The 24,978-nt window shown below is 50.7% G+C and overlaps 1 protein-coding gene across 4 annotated transcripts in view; it reads right to left on the reverse strand.

Annotated features, from left to right (window-relative positions):
* The window catches only part of LOC144791749 (disintegrin and metalloproteinase domain-containing protein 28-like), a 3,662,699-nt gene that overhangs the window by 1,453,348 nt on the left and 2,184,373 nt on the right, over positions 1-24,978 (reverse strand). The gene's annotated exons all lie outside the window — the stretch shown is intronic.

The following is a 24,978-nucleotide window of genomic DNA, read 5'->3' on the forward strand; positions in this document are numbered from 1 at the left end:
ACCTCTGCTCTTTTGTGCCTTATTTCTGCCCACTTTCCCTTTCTCTCCCTCTGCTCCTTCACTCGTTTTCACTCGTTTTTTTACCCTTTCTATCTTTCACCTTTCTGCTCTTTTCTGCATCTCTGCTCTTTTGTGCCTTATTTCTGCTTTTTCTCTTTTTTCCTTATCCCTTCTTTCCTCCCTTTACCGTTCCCCGCTGCTGGTGCCCCCGCGGCCCCTCCCCCCCCCAGCACGACCGGCCCAATCCAGCTCCCCTCCCCGCTCCCGCCTCCCAGCTGTCCAGCCCTCCCCGACCCCTACTTAATGGCGGCCACTCCGGGGACAGGCGAGCAAGACCACTGACTCATTGTCAGTGAAATTGCTCTCCCACCCTCGCAGCTCCACCATTAAGTGAGGTGCCCCTGCCCCTGCACTCTTGAGTGTTGGTGATCGAGGCCCTCCTCCACCCGCAGGTTTCCCTGCGCCTCATCCCTGGTGGTCCAGTGGACCTCTGTCTCCTTTCTTTCTTTCTGCTCCTTCACTCGTTTTTCTCCACTTTCTATCTTTCACCTTTCTGCACCTCTGCTCTTTTGCGCCTTATTTCTGCCCATTTCCCTTTCTCTCCCTCTGCTCCTTCACTCGTTTTCACTCGTTTTTTTCCCCTTTCTATCTTTCACCTTTCTGCACCTCTGCTCTTTTGTGCCTTATTTCTGCCCACTTTCCCTTTCTCTCCCTCTGCTCCTTCACTCGTTTTCACTCGTTTTTTTACCCTTTCTATCTTTCACCTTTCTGCTCTTTTCTGCATCTCTGCTCTTCTGTGCCTTATTTCTGCTTTTTCTCTTTTTTCTTTATCCCTTCTTTCCTCCCTTTACCGTTCCCCGCTGCTGCTGCCCCCGCGGCCCCTCCCCCCCCAGCACGACCGGCCCAATCCAGCTCCCCTCCCCGCTCCGGCCTCCCAGCTGTCCAGCCCTCCCCGACCCCTACTTAATGGCGGCCACTGCGGGCGCGCCGCTGGTGCACCGAAGGCGCGTCAAAGGCAAGCACGTCTGCGCCCGTGTGCGACCCGTCCGCGTCCAGCACCAGGAACCCTGGACCTCCGCCCCGCCAACGCTACGACCCAGCAGCACTCCACGCACTCAACCCAGGCTGCAACAACAACTGCAAGCTAGCATAACCAGCCGACACCCATGGACCCTTCAGCTGTCACCGCTGCCGGCACACCTGCAGCACCGCCAAGAACACGGATCCAGCACAATCCGCCCACAAGAACACAACCGAACGAAGACCCTGCAATGCATCCTCCTCAACGTCCGATCCCTCCACAAACACGCCACAGAAATCTGGGACCTCCTCGACAGCACAACCCCAGACGTAGCATTCTTCACCGAAACCTGGACCAACACCACCTCGGGACCGGACATCGCCATCGCCATCCCCCAAGGATACAAGATCTCCAGGAAGGACCGCCCCATCCACCCAGGAGGAGGAATCGCCATCGTCCACAAATCCAGCCTCCGCCTGAGCACACTCCCTGACGAGTCCACAGAACTGATGGAACACCTTCACTTCAAGATACTGGCCAGTCCCACCGCAGCCCTCCGAGGAACCCTCATCTACCGACCCCCTGGACCCCGCGGACCCTTCGCCAACTCCATCACGGACATTATCTCCCCGCAGGCCATCACATCCACCAACTTCACCCTGCTGGGAGACCTCAACTTCCACCTCGACAATCAACTGGACCCCAACACCACATCCCTCCTGGACAACCTCCACAACATTGGACTCCGCCAGATCGTGACCGAGCCCACGCACTCAGCAGGACACACCCTCGACCCCCTCTTCACTACAGGAAACTCCATCACCTTCAGCCACACCACCGAACTCCCATGGACCGACCATCGTTGCGTCCACTTCACCTTCAGAACACCCACCATCCACAGACACCAGCACCTGCTTCCACAAAGAAACTGGACCAAAATCACCGATGACCAGCTCACCTCCTCACTCAACAACTCCACCCCAACCATCGCGGAAAACGACGACCCCAACACCGCAGCCCGAACCCTGCATAGTTGGATCTCGGACAGCACCAACACCATAGCCCCCCTCAAGAAAAACAACAATACCCGTGCCAAGAAAGCCAGATGGTTTACCACCGAACTTCGAGAGTCCAGGCGCACATGCCGCCGCCTCGAAAAGGCCTGGATAAACACCAAATCCACAGAAGCCCACAACAACTTCAGAGCCGCCACCAACGCCCACCATCAACTCATCAGAGAAACGAGGAAAAAAGCGATTAAAGACAGAATCTCCACCCACGCACACAACAGCAAGGAACTCTTCAGCATCATCAAGGAGTTCGCCCAACCCACCAGCGAGTCTACCGACATCCCTCCCTCACAAGACCTCTGCGACAAACTCAGCATCTTTTTCCACCACAAAATCAAGAGCATCTACGACAACTTCGACGAAGACAACCAACACACTGAACCCTCACCAACCACCCCCGACACCCGGAAACCAGCGATTGATGACTGGACAGCCCTCACCACCGAAGACACACTGAAGACAATGAAGTCAATCCACTCAGGGGCCCCCATGGACCCCTGCCCCCACCACATCTTCAACAGAGCCGCCAACACCATCGCACCCATGCTCCGCCAAACCATTAACCGCTCCCTGGCGACCGCCTCATTCCCCGACGACTGGAAACACGCCGAGGTCAACCCCCTCCTAAAGAAACCCTCAGCGGACCCCACCGACCTCAAAAACTACAGACCCATCTCCCTGCTCCCGTTCCCAGCAAAAGTCATCGAGAAAGCCATCAACAGCCAACTCGCCACATTCATTGAAGAACACAACATCCTCGACTCCTCCAAATCCGGCATCAGAAAAAACCACAGTACGGAAACCGCCCTCCTCGCCGCAACAGACGACATCCGCACCTTACTGGACAAAGGAGAAACAGTAGCCCTCATCCTCCTCGACCTATCAGCGGCGTTCGACACAGTCTCCCACCGCACCCTAATACGCAGACTCTACGATGCAGGAATCCAGGACAAGGCCCTCGACTGGATCTGCTCCTTCCTCTCCAGCAGGACGCAGCGGGTCAGACTCCCCCCTTTCCTCTCGGACCCCACACCTATCACCTGCGGAGTCCCCCAGGGCTCCTCCCTCAGCCCGACGCTCTTCAACGTCTACATGGCTCCACTTGCCCCCATCGTCAGAACCTACGGACTCAACATCGTGTCATATGCAGACGACACTCAGCTCATCCTCTCCCTATCCAACGAGCCCAACACCGCCAGACGCAACTTTCGAGAAGGCATGGAAGCCGTCGCCAAATGGATGAAAAACAGCTGCCTACAACTAAACACCAACAAAACAGAAGTACTCATCATGGGCCCAAACCCCGACGCCTGGAGTGACACCTGGTGGCCCACCGCCCTCGGAAACCCGCCAACCCCCACAGACCACGCACGCAACCTGGGAATCATCCTGGACTCCGAGCTCAAAATGGAACGCCAGATCAACTCTGTCTCATCTTCCTGCTTCCACACCCTCCGCCTCCTTCGTAAGACCTTCAAATGGATCCCCCTCGAATACCGAAAGACAGTCACTCACGCCCTGGTCACCAGCAGACTCGATTACGGCAACGCACTCTATGCCGGAATAAACAAAAACCTCATCCGCAAGCTACAGAACATCCAGAACGCCGCCGCAAGACTGGTCCTCAACCTGCCAAAACACTGCCACATCTCCCAGCACCTGCGCACACTCCACTGGCTCCCCGTCGAGGCGAGAATCACCTTTAAGATGCTCACCCACGCACACAAGGCCCTCCACGGCACCGGACCAGCATACCTGAACAGCCGACTCAAATTCCACGCACCCCAAAGGACCCTACGATCAGCCCATCTTTCCTACGCTGTGGTCCCCCGCACCAGAAAGACCAGATCGGGAGGCCGCTCCTGCTCCTTCCTCGCGGCCAAGGCATGGAACGCCCTTCCGCTCCACCTCAGACAGACAACATCGCTCCCCATCTTCGCAAGAAACCTCAAAACCTGGCTCTTCGACAGACCCCCTCCTTGATGGAATGGAACCTGCACCCACCCAACTCCCCCCCCACCCCTAGCGCCTTGAGACCCTTACGGGTGAGTAGTCGCGCTTTAACAAACTCCTGATTGATTGATTGAGCTAGAAGAATGTCATAACCCTTAGATAGCTTCTCCCAAAAGAGTGCTTTTATTTTCCTAGTTTTGTCCCCCTTAATCCGGAGTGTTACTTCATATAACTTATGGGGTACACTAACCCTGGTGTCGGCAGTTTCAACTTGAATGCATTCATTCAAGTCCACTGTCTACAGATGATCTTTCAAGATCTTGCGAGCTATGGTGACCACTGCTGCGCTGTCTAGCATTGTCTGGGCCCACTCCCCGTTCATGAGTTGTGTCCTCAAGATCCTCGGCATGTCTGATCTTTAGACTTGCTACCTTCTTCTTGGTGAATTGAGTTTTCTTATTTTTTGGAACGTGCTGTTCATCTTTGGACTTCACGCATTCTTCTTTTTGTTCTGATCGTCCTCGTCTTTCGGATTTCTGCGAGGAAGTCTGAAAGGTACGAGAGGAACGTATATCAATATCTTGATATCTATCAGTTTTTCTCAAATTGTCCCTATTTCTGAGGTTATATCTCTTTTCAGAGGGCTCCTGTTGTGGAGACCTTCCTCTGGACTAGGAACAATTCTCTTTAGGAAGTGTCTGTTTTGTGTTTTCCCACTTCTTTTTAGGAGTAGTAAGATTATTTTTAATAAAGACTTTTTCAGGATTTTCAGTGCTTTGGGGTTTTACTGGTTTCCCACCCAAACTATCTCTACCAAGTTCTTCATACGATTTTTCAATAATTCTGGCAAGCTCATATGGTTGCTCAGTAATATCTGTTTCTTTTAGCTTCTGACGGATCGCCACGGATGCTGCTTCATCTTTAATGTTAGCTAATACTAAAGCCGAGACATGTTTGAAATCTTTCAGTAATTCCATACCCAGATTTAAGGCCGATTCTGGACCGTATTCATTTTGTATCTGTCTCAGAACTTCTGGTATTACCGCCATAGACGGGACACCATGTGATTTTGTGTAGATTGAAGCAAAGACTGTTCCCCAAGTGTGGCAGTCCTCTACGTTTGGTGCAATCCCCATTGGTAAACAGATTGTCAGAATCCTGTGTTTCTCATAAGGTGTACTATCAGGAAATACTGCCTCTATTTGAGTAATTTTGAGTAATTTTCTGGGCTAACCAGAACAGAATTTGTTCCCGTTTTGCGGGCAATTTACCAATGACTGACTGTATAGTCTGTGGTGTAATTTTGTTTGCGTTCCCCTGATGAGGGGTGTGGAATCCTTATAGTAGGTTGGAATGTTAAAGTCCGCATGACATATTGAACCAATTGTCTGTGTATTTTAATTAGCTGTTTTAGCTGAGCTAATAGTTCTGGACCAGTCATTCTTTCAATGTCAGGATGTGGTGTATAGTTGGCTAGTACCGGCCATGTTGCTCCTGGTCTACCTAGTGGACCGAGCCTGGTGATGTGATTTTGATGTTGTAGGGCGCCATTAAACCAGAGCTGATGCTCTTGGTATGTTAGTGGAATTTCAATGTCCTCGAAAGGAACGTATTCCGCTGGAGGTTCCTCTCCTTTGTAGTAGTGGAACTTCTGTGTTACTGGATTTGCTGCAGGAAACAGAATCCATGAATAGAATACCTCTGTCTGCCGATATTCATGTGCCTCTATTACAAAGATTACTTTACCACCTCTCGATGATACTACGTGGAGAAGTGTGGCTCAATGGTTAGAGCGGCAGACCCTGATGCAGAGGCCTGGCCCGGGACCAGGGTTCAATTCCCGCCTCGGCGGGTCTTGGGTTCAATTTCCTCTGACCTGATAATTCTCGCCTCGATGCCTATTCTAATCATGGGTCCCACTCTGCAACTCTGGGCAATAGCTTGCTTAATCTCCACAACGGCCCCAACAGCACTAGGATGCCTGGCTGCACCTTGGGGGTGCCCAGGAGTTGGCGCCTCACAGGGAAAAGCCAGGAAGGGTTCCACTGTGGTATTCGTACAATCGCCGGAGAGACCCCATGTGGGGTGATTCGGGCGCTATACAAGTCCTACAACATTAACATTTACTCCATTTTCTATAAGTTTTGTAGTAATTATTTTCCTTACATTTACCAGGATGAGTATAGCATCCGGGTCATTTTGTTGGAGATTTGTGTCGTCTAAAACTACCCGAGCTGCTGCTGCAGCTCTCTCCCTTTCATCGTCACTATCCGTCATTTTGTTGATCGAAAGTTTTCAGAGCAAGTTTCAAGGAAACAAAGATTAGGTGCACAATATTTTGGAACACTGTATCCTTCCGCGTTGAACAAACCAAAAAACTAATGCACAGGATTTTCGTCCTACTCAGTTATGGCGGATATTATATCCTTTAACCCACTCCAGACGTCTATTTTATGGGAAAAGGGGTCTGTGTGAAAAGCACGACTGAGTTACTCTAGTATCTAGCGTTAAATTATCGCCTTACCAAACGTTGGTCGCCATGTAGTGTAGTTCCTATATTCCCAATAGGCTCTGCGCATTGGAATAGTGTATCCTGTAGTGTAGACGTAGGACTGAAGTCAACTAGGTCTCTACCGAATATACTAGACTTAATTGTGAGTGCCAGCTAGCTCAGAGGTCACTAGAAACTTTCTCGAATACACAAGAAGGGATTAGTTATTGACAACCGAATAAACATGACAACTTTCTTTCCCAAGAATAGGAAATGTATCTCTAGAGTCGCGGAAACAATAGATAGTTATTTCACTCAGTCAATCGTGCATGCTTCGTTTCACCAGAGGAGCCGAGAAATAGAGAGTCGGGCGTTTTCAATAAAAAGTATTTATTGAACAGTCTTCTTTCTCATGCAGAGGAAATGAACTGCTACAATCCTGGTTGCAAAGTATAATGCATACAGTACGAAGAGTATTATAAAATAATACTGTAAAAGCATGATATGTTTTCTAAGCCATAAAAATCATAGAATACATACATTAATAAATAAAGACTAAAAAGTACTCAACTGGTGCTTCTAAAATACGCCTTCCCCGGTGTACCTAGGTCTAGCACAAGGGAAGAAGTAAGTGAGGTGTAGCTTAGTTTCAGTATTCTTTTGCCAAGAATCTAATCCAAGAATTCTCTACGGGTCTAATCAGCTCCGTACCTTGGTTTAGAATGTAGGAGGTCTGGTATCTCTCTCTCAGGGTCGGCTTCCTTCGGCACTTGCTGCAGCAGGGCGCGTCGGGCAAGTAGATAGTCAAACTGCTCCAAACCACCGTGTGTCTGTTTGGTCAAGTGTGGACATATTTATACCTTGAAGGTGCCGAGTTTGACATAAGGGTGGACATAATAACGTCATCAAAGACTTAGTTCTTTGAAACCTCCATGAGTTCTTGGATAAGTCAATATTCATGCAGGGGGAAGTCCCTGACTGCTGAAGGCGGGGTTTTCCAAGAAATCGTTGTAGATTTTCAGAACTGGTGGAAGTAGCCAAGCTGTATTAGGACTACTTAAGCTATGTCTTAATATGGTTATGATGTCTATGCCTATATAAGGATACGCTATTTTATACCTATATAAGGGCATGAAACGGGAAAATTACACTAGGGTCCTAAAACACTATACAACACTGCATACTTAAGGACACACGGGACATTCTAAATCTGATCCAAGAGAGAAAATGATGACAACACTGAAGAAATCAACCTCCTCCTCACACTTGAGTGTTGAAGCATAATATACCAACATTCCCCAGGATGGCACCATCAAGGTACTGGGGAATCTACTACGGGAGGCGGACTTCCCCACCTATACACCGGCTGACTTTATCCTGGATTGCATCACCATCGTACTCACAAAACATTTACAGGACCACTACCTACCACCAAGTACAAGGCACCTCTATGGGTAGTACTTTGCGCCTAGTCTGGCGGGGCTGTACATGTTACATTTTGAAGCCACACACATCTTTACGGACACCAACCCATTCCAGGAACACCTTATTACTTGGAAGAGATACACCAACAATGTTCTCATCCTGTGGAGAGGCACGTAAGAGACCTGCATAAAGTTCCATGACTGGATCAACAACTTGAACCCAATCTATGCTTTAGCAAGATGTTATCCAATAAGGCCATCCCTTTCCTGGACTTACTGATCACTTTGGAGAATGGATACCTACATACGCAGACATTAAGGAAGGCAACAGATTGTAACAGCCTCCTCAGCTTCAAGAGCTACCATCCCAAGGCACTCAGGGAGAATCTACCTTATGGCCAGTTACTCAGGATCCGGCGTAACTGCAGCAACATCTGCGAGTTTGACGCACAATCGAACTCAGTCGCCAGGAGCCTGAATGAGAGGGACTACCCAGGAGACATCATCCGGAAGGCCAAGAAATATGCTAGAAATACCAACCAGCAGGGTCTACTTGAAACCAGGAAGCCCCAGACGAGTCATGTCATCACTTGGGTCAAGACTTTTATCCCGCTGTCTACCAAAATAAAGAACATTATCAAACACAACTGGAGGATCTTCAACACTGGCTCAATCAATATTGAGCAGACCAGATTTGCCTTCCAGCGCACAGCTAACCAACGAGATCAACAGGTTGACACAAAACGACGGCCCATGGAGAAACCCCAGGACACCACTGTGGAACCTGCCCCCTGTATCAGAACATTACCCATGTGGTTCATGTAGTGCCTGTTGCTCCACCACACCAATCTGTTGAATATTCCAACCTTCAGATTGGTGTCGAAGGGAGGAAAATCTCTCACAGTCATAGCCTCACCGGCATGGAATAAACTCCCACCTCAACTTCGCCAGATTACATCCGAGTCTCTGTTTAGGAAAGCACTTAAACCCTAGATTTTTGGTGCATCCGACACACTCTGCAAAACTCTGATTTGATTGCCTATCTTTTACTCTTAGCAGTTAAACAGCTCTAGGTTCCATCTCTGGTTTCCATCTTAGCGCCAAGATGCTCCTCCGAGTTATAGTCGTGCTATATAAATATACCTTTACATTACATTACATTACATTACTAGACACACCAAAACTCTCCAGATGGAGCATTTCTCTTAGGAACAACGTGCACATACCAATTGCAACACCAAGAATTGCGTCCTCTGACCCTGCCAGCAGGTAGGTCGCCCCCCCAGCTGCCACACGGTCCTCCTGACAGTGCTCTCGCTGCTGCTGCTGCCGAGTAAGTCCTCTGTGCCTGTCGCCTCCCTCGCTCTGCTGCCTGTGCCCTTGTGACCCCTCTCGCCCAGTTTTTCTTCTGTGCCCCTGCTCCCTGGTGTCCCCTTCGTTTTTGCTGACTGTGCCCTTGTGACCCCTCTCCCCCGTTTTTCTTCTGTGCCCCTGCTCCCTGGTGTCCCCTTCATTTTTGCTGCCTGTGCCCTTGTGACCCCTCTCCCCCCGTTTTTCTTCTGTGCCCCTGCTCCCTGGTGTCCCCTTCGTTTTGCTGCCTGTGCCCTCGTGTCCCCCTCCCCCGTTGACCTCCGTTCCACCTTCCCGCCGCTGCGTCCCTGCGGCCCTGCCCGCCACTGTCCCATTCGCCACCCCATCCCGCCTCCCAGCTGCTCCTCCCTCCCACTACCCACTTAAATGGAGGCCCCACAGCACTGAAGGGAGCGACCTCTGACCCTGTCAGCAGGTAGTTCGCCCCCCCAGCTGCCACACGGTCCTCCTGACAGCGCCCTCGCTGCTGCTGCTGCCGAGTAAGTCCTCTGTGCCTGTCGCCTCCCTCGCTCTGCTGCCTGTGCCCTTGTGACCCCTCTCCCCCCGTTTTTCTTCTGTGCCCCTGATCCCTTGTGTCCCCTTTCTTTTTGCTGCCTGTGCCCTTGTGACCCCTCTCCCCCCGTTTTTCTTCTGTGCCCCTGATCCCTGGTGTCCCCTTCGTTTTTGCTGCCTGTGACCTTGTGACCCCTCTCCCCCCCATTTTTCTTCTGTGCCCCTGCTCCCTGGTGTCCCCTTCATTTTGCTGCCTGTGCCCTCGTGTCCCCCTCCCCCGTTGTCCTCCGTTCCACCTTCCCGCCGCTGCGTCCCTGCGGCCCTGCCCACCGCTGTCCCATTCGCCACCCCGCTCCCGCCTCCCAGCTGCTCCTCCCTCCCACTACCCACTTAAATGGAGGCCACACAGCGGCCGCGCAGTGGACGCGCGCAGCGGGCGCTCTGCTGGCACACCCGCTCCGTCCACAAACACGCAGTCGAACTCTGGGACTTCCCTGACACAACACCCCCGGAAGTCCCCTTCCTCACTGAAACCTGGATAAACGCCTCCTCAGCCCCCGACATCGCCATAGCCATCCCGGACGGCTACAAGATCACCCGGAGGGACCATGTCAACCAAGCCGGAGGTGGCATCGCCATTGTCTACAGAAACACCATCCGTATCACGACCAACACCGACCACACCCTCACCGCCGCCGAGCACCTTCACTTCCAGATACATGCCGACTCCAAGACCACCCTCAGAGGTACCCTCATCTACAGACCCCCGGGACCACGCACACATTTCAGTGAAGCCATCGCAGACTTCATCAGCCCGCTCGCTCTCGCCTCCTTCGACTACATCCTCCTAGGGGACCTCAACTTCCACCTGGAGAACAACAAGGACAACAACACCACCTCCCTACTAGACAACCTCGCCAACCTCGGACTCAAGCAACTGGTCAACACCCCCACCCACTACGCTGGCCACACGCTCAACCCCATCTTCTCCTCCAGCAACCACATCTCCTTCAGCCACGCCACCGAACTTCACTGGACCGATCACAGCTGCGTCCATTTCAACTTCAGGAAAACCACAACCCACCATCGCCTGCAACAAGCCCCCCAAAGATGCTGGAGCAAGATCACCACCGACCAGCTCACCCCCTCCCTGAGCCAAAACCCACCAACCAACACTACGGACCCCAACGAAGCAGCCCGCAACCTCACACAGTGGATCACCGACTGCACCGATGCCCTTGCACCACTGAGGAACCCTCCAAACAACCCCGCCAGCAAGAAAGTCTCATGGTTCACCAACGACCTCAAAGACTCCAAGAAGTCCTGCCGCGCCCTCGAGAAAGCCTTGCGCCACGACCAGTCAACGGAAAACATGACAGCCCTCAAGAACGCCATTCGCAAACACCACCAGCTGATCCGCACCACTAAAAGGTCATCTTTCAGAGAACGACTGGACAACAACACCCACAACAGCAAGGAACTCTTTAGCATCGTTAAAGAGCTCTCCAACCCCAACGCTAGCAACAACGACATCACGCCATCGCAAGACCTCTGCGACTCACTCGCCACGTTCTTCCACCGCAAGATCGCCGATATACACGACAGCTTCAGCGCTCAGACAATGTACCCAACCACCGAGCCAGCGCCCCCCACCTCCACCCTCGACACCTGGACCCCCGTCAGCACGGAAGACACCACCCTTGTGATGAACACCATCCACTCAGGCTCCCCAGCCGACCCCTGCCCACACCACGTCTTCAACAAAGCTGACTCCATCATCGCACCCCAACTCCGAGACATCATTAACAACTCCTTCGCATCCGCCACCTTCTCGGGGAGCTGGATGCATGCGGAGATCAGCGCCCTCCTGAAGAAACCCACCGCAGACCCCACAGACCTCAAGAACTTCCGCCCCATCTCGCTCCTCCCCGTCCCCGCAAAAGTCATAGAAAAAACCGTCAACATTCAGCTGACCGCCTTCCTCGAGACGAACGACTCCCTCTACCCATCACAGTCCGGATTCCGAGTGAACCACAGCACCGAGACCGCCCTCATCCCAGCCACCGACGACATCAGGACCATGCTTGACAACGGGGAAACTGCCGCCCTCATCCTCCTCGACCTATCGGCTGCTTTCGACATGGTCTGCCACCGCACCCTGACAACCCGCCTCCACCACACCGGGATCCATGGAACGGCCCTGGAATGGATCACCTCCTTCCTCTCCGACAGAACCCAAAGAGTCCGTCTCCCGCCCTTCCGCGCAGCGGCCACCAAGATCATCTGCAGAGTACCCCAAGGCTCCTCGCTCAGCCCCACTTCTTCAATGTCTACAAGAGCCCCCTCGCAGCCATCGCACGCAAGCACAACCTCAACATATTCTCCTGCGCCAACGACACCCAACTGATCCTCTCCCTCACCAACGACCCCGCCACCGCCAAAGCCAGCTTCCAGGAAGGAATGAAAGACGTCATGGAATGGATGAAGCTCAGCCGTCTGAAACTGAACTCAGACAAGACAGAAGTCCTCATCCTCGGCCCATCCACCTCCGCCTGGGACGACTCCTGGTGGCCCCCTGCACTGGGCACCGCCCCCAAGCCCACGAACCACGCATGCAACCTGGGATTCATCCTTGACTCCTCCCTCACGATGACCAGGCAAGTCAAAGCCGTTACATCTTCCTGCTTCAACACCCTCCGCATGCTCCGTAAGATCTTCCGCTGGATCCCCACTGGAACAAGGAAGACGGTCACCCAGGCCCTCGTCACCAACCGACTTGACTACAGGAACGCCATATACGCCGGGACCACTGCCAAACTACAGAAAAGACTCCAGCGCATACAGAACGTATTGGCACGACTCGTCCTGGACATCCCCCGACACAGCCACATCTCCGCCCACCTGAGAGAACTGCACTGGCTCTCCGTCAGCAAGAGGATCACGTTCAGACTCCTAACCCACGCACACAAGGCTCTCCACGACATGGGCCCCGAATACCTCAACAACCGCCTCACGTTCTACACACCTTCCCGCCAGCTCCGCTCCGCCAGCCTCGCCCTCGCCACCATCCCACGGATCCGCAGAACCACCACCGGAGGGAGATCTTTCACCTACCTGGCGGCCAAGATGTGGAACACCCTCCCCACCCACCTACGACTGACCCAGGACCATCTCTCCTTCAGGAAGCAACTCAAGACCTGGCTTTTCGAGCTGTAGCGCCACTCCCCCCCCCCCCCCCCCCCAGCGCCTTGAGACCCTCACGGGTGAGTAGCGCCCTCTATAAATGTTCCTGATTGATTGATTGATTGATATATGATCAAGTGCCCCTATCAACTCAGATACGTTGGGATGACCACTCGATCCATAAAGACCAGGATCAGTGAGCACAAGAGCACCATCTGTCTGGGCCGCACGGCAACCAAGATGACAAACCACTTTATCAAAAAGGACACTCCTGTGAGGAGATACAGTGGTCCATCCTGGAGGCTAATCAGACATGGAGCAATACTTCACTCCTGAGATGTGAGCAACGCTGGGTTCATTACCTTCGTACACACACAAGGGACCTTAATGATGAGATACCCTGGGTTGAACTGTAACACTCTCTGCACTGACTATGTTAGTCACTGACCTCTACAAAACAACCCCCCCCCCCGCCCCCGCCTTCCCTGCACATGAGATGTAGGATTTGATACTAACTGACTGTCCAATTCTTTGTGGTTTCACAAAAGTCACTCCATCTCGGCTTTTTCTAGTACTCAGGGGGTCAACACTGCATACCCCTCCTCTACACCTTTTCCATAAGCTTACCTTTCCCTTATGGCATCTATGGGGATTGCCCCTCGTTCTTACACCACGTTCCTCCTTATGTACCAGCATCATGCCATTTTCCCTCTTATGTTATCTACACAGCGGGATCCTCTAACTGGCTGTGTATCATATGACTTTTTTTAGCACATTGCACGTAGTGGACATCATTCTCTTTTATATGCCGCTGTGCATGGGCAGCTCTTCACTCCACGAAGAGGCATTCCGGAAGGGGGAGCCGCTCAACCACCAGCACAGCTACTATATCCGGGCCTCTTTCACTGCGGCCAGACAACATGGGAGCCGGCATCAGGACGGGTAGGTGCTGAAAGCCAGCACTCTAGCGCAAACTGTAAGTAGATTTCTGAGACAAATGCTGCCCAGCTCGCACAGAAAGTCGTTGATATACTATTTTTGTGGCGCGAGTGTACTGTTCTTATTCTGTGTCCTTCTCTCACACTTTCTTTCCTTCAGCCAGGCAGGGTGCGGGTCTACCTATGCTCTAGCCCATGGAGCAATTCTCCATATGACTCGCATTATCTCCCCTACTATCCACTAACAACAATGCAGCAGTGTTTCAATTATTTTTGTATACGCAGTACTGCTGGTTGAGCACTTGACTAGCGTGCGCTGGTCCTACGGGACGGGCATTCTTTCCACGGCACGATTCCAATACCAGCAACCCGAAGGTGATTTTATCATGTTATTTTGAATACTCAGCATCACTGGATCAGTGCGTAACGTGCGTGCTTTGATATTCTAGTCACTGCGCTTTCTCACATGGGGGAGTTGCTTCTCGGGTGACGGCATTACCGCACACGTGATCGCCAGCTCTCTGGCGTAACCTGTTGCTGGCCTGCTGTGCAAACCTTGACAGCCACCACTGTGAGAACCAGTCCCATGGTATAAAGCACAGTCAGCCTCTTGTCTTTATGCGCCAGGTGCGTGCTTTTATGTGCTTTGAGGAGACACACAATGACGTCTCTGATATATGTTTCATGTGTGTCCTTTGTTGCTTTTTCTGTTTCCTTCTATTTCTAGGTCACATCAGGACGAATTCATTTATCCTGCTGTAGCCTCACTGTTTCACAGTCTTGGCCCGCCCTGATCACACAGTGGGTCTTACACCCACCACTCACTTGCACTTCCACACCACAGCTTGTTTTCGGTCCTGATGAAGCGCCACAGATCCTCGTGACCAACCAGGTGCCAAACATGTCGACTTTTAGTAACCGGGGCACATTACGCCCAGTGAAGTAACGCATGACCTTTGGGTTTTTTACTCTAACATGGGTACGGTCACAATAAATATACCCTATTTGGTAACCCTGAGCCAGTTTTAACTTTCACTTACACTTTTACCCCTCATATAGGACTCACCCCACATACCCGTACTCATCTGACGGCTGTACTCAAAAGATCTCCGCCAAAGTGACCCGTTGGGGGACCAGTAGGGCATTGCAGCGCCGGCACGACAAGGAGCAAATGCCCGATGATGAAGCATGACATCCTTTGGGGTGTGTGAGGGCAACAAGAGACAAGACTTGCTCTTGCCTCAGAACAGTGGGTCCTAGACCTAGGATCACTCTTTTGCTTGTTTTTGTCTTCTTTTTTCCTTTTGGTGAGTGGGTGACCTTTGGCACCCCTATCTTCGGAACAGTGACCCCCCTTTTTGATTTGACGATATGTCTTTATTGCGCCAGGGTCAACCTGGCAATGTGTCGACCACCCTGTTCCTACGGATTTGATAGGGGTTTCAGTGTAGTTTGACCTACATAGAATTTTTTTTGAGTACTCCATGCGATAGGGCGACATTATTAAATTACTGAAAATATATTCCTACCTTTGTGGACAGTTGTGCTCTTCAAAGGCTTGGGGTCTTTGTGACCCTCGTGCACTACTACAATTACACAACCTTTTAAGAAGCAGGCGCCACTTGGAATTTTAAAACCATGTTGACGTTTTTTCTTTTAAAGCTGAGCCGGTTTTAGAAAAAATAAATGCAAACATTTGAAAGCAAAGTGGTTGCAGAACAGGCTTTGCTGTGTCATCTATTGTTTGTTATGTTATGTTAAAACAATTTTTATAGCGCTACTAACACCTGAAGGTTTCTTGGCGCTTGTGCTGAAGAGACAGAGAGAAAGTGAGGGACAGAGCTAATTGTAGGCCTCAGTGAACAAAAAAGTTTTAAGGAGGGATCTAAACCTAGAGTAGGAGGAAGGCAACCTTAGAGGGAGGGTAAGGGCATTCCAGAAAAAAGGAGCTAAGAAAGAAAACCTAAGTCCACCATGTTTCTTCCTCTTGAATCTCGGGACTGATAGCAAAGCCAGTTGGGACGAGCAAAGATTGCGTGAGGGGACATATGGGTGAAGGAGAGAGGAAATGAAAGAGGGGCCACCGCCTGCAAGAGATTTAAAAATTATGCAGCCTAATTTAAACTTGCAGCGTGCAGTGACTGGAAGCCAGTGAAGACTCTTTAAAAGAGGGCGAACATGTTGGTGTCTGGGTTGTCGGAAGATGAGACGAGCGGCCTGATTTTGAATCAGCTGGAGTCTCTTGGCTTGGTAGTCAGGAATGCCTACGTAAAGCGCGTTAGCGTAGTCGAGTCTAGAAATGACTAACGCTAACAAGGCCAAGGTAAGGGCCTCGATAGTGAGGAGGCGGGAGATTTTGCGAATCTTCCTTAGCTGAAAGTGGCTGGAGGACACTACCGCTCTCATTTGGGGTTTCACCTTTTGTGTCAATAACATTTATTTTCATCACACAAGAACAGAACACTGTTGGTAAGTAGAACCCATGGAAGAGCCATAAATCCAGTGTAGAGCAAAGTAGCCTGACCACAGCTTTATTTGCCTTGTCGTTTGTGCTTTCTGAAAATGTGTAGGCTTCGCTAATTCAAACTGTTTTCTAAGTAAACTGCAGTGCAAAGCCTCAGATATGTTTTGTCACAACCCACCCTTCAGCCAAGAGCGTGATTCTTACTGCTGGGCATGTCTATCAATTGTACATCATGTGCAGTAAGCGCCGGGATCCAGATGTGTGAGCGGCCCACTTCTCTCTTAATAAGCAACCTGCTGCACATGCAGCACGTTGTAGGATGCACGGTGGAGAGAAAAGAGACGGATCCTTTGTCTTACCATGCCTTATACAGTGCAGCCCCACAGCGTCCCCAGATGACGTCACGAGTGCCGCACCCTCTTCATGGTAACAGATGAAGGACTACCTTGGCTGCTCCTGCCCGTGAAGTGACTAAGGGTGCCCCACTTCTATTTGCGGGGGCACCTGGTCCTTACGCTCCAGCGCTGATAAAACCTGACTTTCCCACAGTCATGCCTGGCAAGACTCGTGGGCGAGGGGGGGAGTTCGCACGGGCTCGCGGGTGGAGGGGTTATTTAATTTTAAAAAAGTCAAAAACTTATCCTAATGGGTCACATGCCTCCTCAGCTGCTGGCCGGGTACTGCGTTTTCGTGCTGAACAGGAAGCAGCCACAGGCAGCCTCCCACCCTTCCCCAAAGCCAATCAAAGTGCTGCAATAGCAGCGTCGTGATTGGTGCGGACAGCGCCCAGCCGGGTGCCTATGCGAAGGCCTTTTTCTCCTAGATAGCAAAAATTCAGAGTCCACGTGACTGGTTTGGTCGGCTCGCTCAGTCAGGGCCCACATCAGTGGGCAAGCCACTCCTCTCCGAGCCACCGACACACCTGCCTCCAACCAGGCATACCATTCTGTTTTCTCATAGTGCGAGAAGCAGAAACATAAAATGGTATTTAAAATACCATTTTATGTTTCTGCTTCTCGCACTGCGAGAAAGCATTGGGGCGATGCTCCTCAGCCCTAATGTAGGAACTTGGTGGTTGGTTAAATTTAGACGGATTTACTACCAATACATTTGAGCAGTATGTTAAGGTGTCTGTAAAACACAAGTACATGTAATTTTTATGAAAAATAACAGCTTTTTTCCTTTTTATCTGACTCTTCTATTAATGTAAATATTCCAGTTAGATCGTAGGTGTGTCTGCAAAAATCCCATCATTGACAGTCTATCAGCCCTTCCAGCGTTTCTAAACTGCATCCTGGACGAAGTAAAGCAATTGACTGGAGGCAGAGATAGCAAGATCCAGGAACAGAACCAACTAAAGCACACAGGATAACATTTTGTCACAACAAACAAAAAAGTGCAGGCACCTGTGGACAATTGGGTGACAGGTAGCAGTGAGGTAAACCTTTGTGCAGTATCAAACTTTCTTTTGACTGATCAAGCTTTAACATCCACGGAAAAGAGACCAATAACATTGTCGCAGAGTCCTCAAGTTGGGTGTGACTCAATCGATCCAGCTGACCATGAGCAGGCCCCCAGGCCATCAATACTAGACGTACAACATTCTTAAACCAATCATCAATCATCTCATCCGCTCAGTAAGGAAAAGAAACGTTAACAAAAACTACAGTTGAATCCCTTAAATTCTACCCATTTTATAAACCATTAGACAATAATGAAGTCTCAAGTTCTAGTTCAAATAATCACAATCAGCAAGTTACCTCTGTGAACCCAACACTAAATGTCCAACAGCCCACAACCACATCCCAACTGGTACATCATTCTTCTTCTACCCTTTAATGAGTTCTTCATCAACCCCCTGTGATACGGAAGCTATTGCAGAATCAAAAGGGACCTTAATTGGAATGGAAAAAACAAATGAACAAAAATATGTAGACACAAATTCAACAACTGATTTGATCACTTTAACTCAACATTTTACACACTATCAACCTCAGAACTCCATACATACTTTTGAAAACAATTGCTTAAAGGTAACTATCAAAAATGGACCATGGTCATCCGGAGAACTCACAATTAACCAGCCTGACGACCAAGAACACCATTTGCACAAACCAGGAACAGCTTCAGGTCCACTAACAGAAATACTTGACCCAGACGAGCGGCTACTCAGAAACAGGGAGCTGCCTGTGACCCTAAGAATGCCAAGATTGTGCTGGTACCCAAATTCATGTTGAAAGGATAGCATGATATCCTTAACAGGAGTAACATATTTAAACTACTAAAAGGAGCACTGGGGTTTGACGCACTGGTATGCCCAGACATCAAGTCCATAGGATTTCTCCCTCCAAGAGGGACACAGCTTTCAGAAGCAACACTGGCGACATTTAAATCATCCACTTGGGCTTAAGCCCTTCTATCCAGCAAAGATACTTTTTGGTCATGGGGAATTAAAATTTACCCATATCATAAACCAGGCTATCCAATTGTGTTAGCAAACCAATCAGCCATGCAGTCAAATTCCTGCCGGACACTGGACGAAGACAGAGCCAAGCCATACTCAATCTTAAAAAATGCTGAAGGCTATGTGTTGGACTTGGCCCTTTTTGCAGGGTCATCCCGGAACTTTTTACCTTCCTCCTGTATTTTGTCTGACCTGTTTATGTTGGTTTTATGACTCTGGGCACTTTACCACTGGTGATCAGTGCTAAAGTGCATATGCTCTCCCTATGGTAAATTGATGTATTGATTAATGACTCCATGATTGGCTGATTTGGTTTACTTGTCAGACCCTAGTAAAGTGCACAGAGTGTGCCCAGGGCTTGTAAACCAAATACTGATGGTGGACTTGCAGCACTGGATTTGCCCCCCCACAGAAGCAGCCTGTAAAAGTGTGTCTCAGGTCTGCCATTGCAGAACATGTGTTCAGACTGACACTGCCATGTTGACTGGGCAAGTGCACCCACTTACCAGTCCGCAAACCTTCCATTTTCTGCATATTAGTCACCCCTATGGTAGGCCCAAGGGCATAGTGCATTGTAGGTAAAAGGTAGGACATGCCCTGGTGTGTGTGGTATGTCCTAATAGTGAATTACAACCATTTTCGTGTTTCACTATTGCAAGGCTGCCTGTTTCCCATAGGCCAGAATGGGAAGTTTGATTATTACATTTTACAATCCTAACTGACTCAAGGAACTAGGTAGAAATTGGAGTTTAGTATGCCTGAACTCAGAATGATCAAATAAATTTTTTTGTGAAATTGGTTTTAACATTCTGTGTTTGGAAATACCACTTTTTAGAAAGTGGGTATTTTCTTGTCTAACCATCCAAGCCTGCCTCTGCTAGGTTGTGTATTCCTTGTCTGGAGATTGAGTGAAAGGGGCTGGGGGCTTCCAGGAGACAGGGTGAGTCAGCACAGGGCTGAATAGAGAGATCCGCATGCAGATGTGAGGGAGGAGTTGCATATGGGACCTGAATAGGGCTGTGCCTTCCCTGCACAATGCTGGCTCCACCTCCTGTGGTGTGTCTGATGTCCCTGGCCTACACTGTGAAAGGAAAGAAGAAGTCTTGTCAACAAAGTGCTCCACGACTGATCAGAACTGGTTTGGACTAGGCAAAGGCCTCTCTGCCTTCAGAGAGCAAAGAGAAAATGTGTATACAAAGGGGGACCTAGAACCCAGAACTTTAGATCACTTTTGGGAAACAAGAAGAAACCTTTGCTGAAGAGAGGAACCAGAGAGACTGAGGAGAGACTATCTCTAAGCGTGAGGGATTGGCCTGCAGTGGTTGCCTGACTGCCAAAGAGAGGAGAAAGGACGTTTGTGCTGCTTTCATTCAACTTGTGAAGTATCTCCATGGGCTTGAGATAGAGCTTGCCTCCTGCTGAAGTCTGAGGGACAACAGACACCCACCAGATCCCCAAGAGTTCTTTGGAAGTGCCTGCAGTTGTGTTGGGCTTTCTGAGGGACTGTGTGTCGCAAGGAGCTGGAACCGTGTCTCACGAAGAAGAAGCTGGTCGTCGAACTGCCGCTCGCTTCACAACACGAAAGCGCCACGCATCGCCGGAGAAGAGGATCGACATCGCACCAGACGCTGCCACATCATCAGAGAAGTGTGTCGCCACCTTAGCCGCTGTCGTCGCATCGCTGGGAAAGCGTGTCACCGCTGCAGCTTTCGCATCATTGCCGAAGCGCCTCACATCCCTGGAGAAGAGAATCAACGTCGCACCAGATGCCGCTGCATCACCGGGAAGCGTGTTGCAGGGCCTGTCGCGGCTCAGAAAAATCGTTGAGTCACCGCACGGCCGTCGGGCATGCATGCATCATGTCGCATCAAGGAGAAGATGCTATTTTCTTCAGTGTACCGGATCTTCATCGCAGCACGGCGTTGTGAGCCGCATCGCCACAGAAGTGCAGTAAGAAACCGACGCATCACCTCCCTACGCCGAGAAGTACTGACGCATCCCCTACGCATCAGTAGGGACCTGACGCATTACCGTTCTTGCGTGTAAGGAACCGCGCATCACCTTCCCTGCAACACTTTAGTTGTATAGCGTTACGCATCCTAAGGTACATTGACTCAAAGTGTCGCATTTTTACATCTTAAGAGAACTGAGCAATTTCTACCATTTTTAAAGTACAGTATTGTGGATTTTGTCGTTTGTGGTCTTGTGTTAAGTCTGTATCTAAAAATACTTATTTTTATACTACAACTTGTGTGGTGTCCACCTGTAGTGTTGTCACTGGATTACTGTATGTGTTCACAAATGCTTTACACACTGCCTCTGGGATAAGCCTGTCTGCTCGTGCCAAGCTACCAAGTGGGTGAGCAGGGGTTATTTTAGGAGTGTACCCCCTTACCCTGACTAGATGCAAGGGTCCCTATTTGGTCACAGGTACCTACCTCTGGCAACTAGAGACCCCCAAATCTAACACTATGCAGCTACAAAAGACAGACAATGGTCTACGACTCTCAACCTCGTTAAAGTCCAAAACTGGGGATGATTGTCAGCAGCTCTGCCAACAAAAGCTCAGTTTGACTTGATGGGCAACAGTTACAACAACCAATCCAAAAGTAAGCTGTTAAATACAGTGAATTCCATCTTCAAACTATAACCCCCATTAATTTTTTGTTGCATCCCGCTCCATCTTTATGTTCATGGAACATTAGCAGCTTTTAACATAAAATGGACTCACCAGAGATTCAAAGGTTTATCTCCAGGCATGATCTCCTGGCCTCCTAGGAAACATGGGCTATCCAACACTATCCCTTAACTGGACACACCGAATATTGGAAACCAACTGTAAGGGACTGCAAATTTGATCGTCACAGGGGATTTGTCCATATATACCTCATGCAGCCTAATGCAGACTAAAAAGCTCTATTGAACCACTATATTTTGATGAGGACTGGTTGCTTGGAGTTAAAATCAATTCATGGAGACATCAGCGTCCTTTGCTGCTTCTCAACGTTTACATCAATCTAAGTTCCTGCACAAAAATGTCCTTCTTTACCGGCTGTTCAAAGTTCTGTGGGATCTGGCTGGGGATTTCCCTCATGCAGATTGTCTTCTTACAGGGGACTTTAATACCAACCTCTTTAAGGGTACCTTCAAGGATTCAGAAAGCCGCCTTCCTCTTCCACCACCAGAATTAAAGGAACAGGTTAAACTCAAACTCCAATCGAACTGTATTCTAGGGGAACATTGTGTGCTGCAACTCTACATTGCCCATTTTCTTGTAATGAACGGCAGATTCTCACAGGACATCCCACCAAATTGGCCGTGGACAAAGGGCTTAAATCACTCCTACTTGCATTACACCATCTGCAATCTAGATGTGTTGCCATATCTTGAAAATGATCATATTATAGCACGTTCCGAGAGCGATCACCGCCCACAAGTTGTCACTGTTACCTCGAATTTAGCCCACCATGTCCCTGCCAAAATCATACATAGGGGAGTATACGCTGAAAATCTAAAACGCTTACGATGGAATGATGATATCTGTATAAATATCATGAAGAAAGGTCTATCATCTATCACAGGTTGTCACCAGTCGAGTCTCCCCAATAGCTGACTGGGCACATTTTTTTTCTCAACTGTTAAGAAAATGTCAACGACCTCCTCGATCTTATACTCATTCATGCAGCAAGCAGCCCTTTATTTCAAATCATTCTACGGCGTTAAAGAAAATTATAAATGCTACCCTCAGGGCAGCCAAGAAGTACACAGAATCAGAAGAACTACTGAATGAGTACAATACAGCACAGAAAAACTACAGATGGGCATACCAAAAGGATAAACAACATCATCTTGAACAATTCTGGAGTACGCTCCACTGGGAAAGCTAAAGCCAGAACTCAACAAAATTCTGGGCACAAGTAAATAGGCAAATCAACGGAAATTCCAGCCAGGGGAGCTCCAACATTGCAGAGAACGAATGGGTAACATTCCTGATTTTCCAGTTCCAGGCTGACACCAGCGCTGAACCCACATTGATAAAAAATATCACATTGACTAAAGCCGCCCACAAGGAGCGCCTGGAATATCTGCGGCAGAGCAGCACCGTTTCTTTGAGACTCCACTCGCTGAGGCTGACAAAAGCCTTGAGACCCGTGAGGCAGCTATAAAGAGGTCTCAGGGTGTCCAGAACGTTGGAAGACAGCGCAGACCTGAGGGCGAATTTTGATTCCTGCGGTACCCGGCTGCAGTGACCCCAGTGCTGTGAGCGGCAGCAGAGACTGGTATAGCACGGAGGCCGCCAAGAGGAACTCGTTGTTGGAGGAGGGGTGCGGTGACTTCGACACGCACTGACATAGGTGCTCGGGGAGCCTCGACGATACCAGGGGATGAGGCGGTGGAGGAGAGAGGCACCTGTCTCGGCTGGAGTGAGGGCCTACGCAGAGGCAGGGGGAGGCCTTCTTGGAACCTGGGACTGCGAGACGGCGGCCGTGGGTGAGGCCTAGAAACAGCGCCGAGAAGCAGTAGCGCACTCCTCTGGGACCCAATCAAGAAGGGGCAGTCAGCGATACTTCCTCAGGCCAAGACCAGAGAATTTGGAGGCCCTGTTATCGGCATCTCCCAGCAAGTCCAGGGAGGGAGAAAAGATATGGAGTGGCGCCAGGGCAATGTAGGAGCCGCAGTGAGTGGCGCGCAGAAAAGATCTTGCGGGACTGTAATCGTCCCCCAAGCACACTCGGAGGCCCAGGGGTCGGGGGAGTCATAGGAGTGGATCCCTAGTCCACATTCTGCTGGTTCGTGGGTTACGCATACCTACGCTAGGCACAAAGGTGGACAAGGCCTGAAATCCCACCTCCACCCTCATTCACCCCAGGAGGCGCGGTCGGGCTCTGATTCCATCCAGCTGACAGCTGGCCAGGTGGGACACTTCGAGCGTGCGACCAGGGGGGTGGTGTTGAGTGACCGGCCCCACAGCAGAGGTGCAGATTGGGCAACGGAACAGCCCTGCTGGTGAGAGTACGGCCTAAGCAGTAAGAGCAGCCCTTTCCCCTGGCACAGCTCATCGAACTGCCCTGAAGCACACCAGTGCAAGCTGAGTGTTGCAAGGCCCCCTGTGGCAGAGGCCGGTGGCATGGCCTGGTCAACGCAAGGGCCCGAGGGACCAGGGAGGAGATTGCCACACCGTCCGCACCATGGAGACGGGGCGCAGGAGGTCTGGAGTGCTGCCTTGGAGGGCCCTGCGCGTGACTGGCCCTACAACAGAGATATGGACTGGGCAACGGGGAGGTCCTAGCACCCAGGATTGACCCACCTGGCAGTTGCACCCCACAGCATAGGCCATAGTGTCGCAAGGCGCTCCCGGGGTTGGGCTTGGTGGTGGGGCCCTACTCCACGGTAGCACCCGAAGCAGTTGGGGCACACATACCAGGAGGGGACGCGGCTAAATGTAGACGGCGGTGAGGAGGCACAGCGGCCTCCCGGAATTGGCTCGGAATCGGCTCTGCAGCGCCCGGAATTGGCCCGGAATTGGCTCTGCAGCGCCCATCTTAGCGTCTTGAGGCCTTGGACAAATGGAGCCCTCACGCCTGCTACAACGGGGAAGGTAGTGTGCACAGGCCCCTCGCAACTCTAAGCTGGCCCCCGAAGCTCTGTGACTGAGCTCGGAACCCAGACGTGGCAACAGGCCTGCTCACCTCTCTAAGCGGCCATTCAGGAGGGGCACCCTGAGCAGGATAATCACCCTCAGAGAGTGTCAGCAATACCCCCTGCAACAGGATCCTGTGGGCGCACTGGTCCCCCCTCTGCAAGCTACCGACCATGGCCACCCAACGAGCCAAAACGGAAGTCCCTGCAAAGAATCTTCCATTAAAGACTTACTCCAGAAACCGAGCGACAGGAATACTGGGGGGCCCAGTATTGATCCTCATGGGTCCCTCCCTGGCGAGGCAACAACAGACTCAGCCACAGGTCATGCTGCTGAGCCTGTCACAAAAGAATTCATGGAGCGGTTCTTTGGTGCGCTGCGAGACGACTTCGCTGGGTTGCGATAAGAAATGGCTTCTGATATTAAGCAGCTCAGGACGGATCTCGGCAAGGTGGGAGATAGAGTG

Source organism: Lissotriton helveticus, chromosome 11 (genome assembly GCF_964261635.1).
Source record: "Lissotriton helveticus chromosome 11, aLisHel1.1, whole genome shotgun sequence".
Lineage (NCBI taxonomy): Eukaryota > Metazoa > Chordata > Amphibia > Caudata > Salamandridae > Lissotriton > Lissotriton helveticus.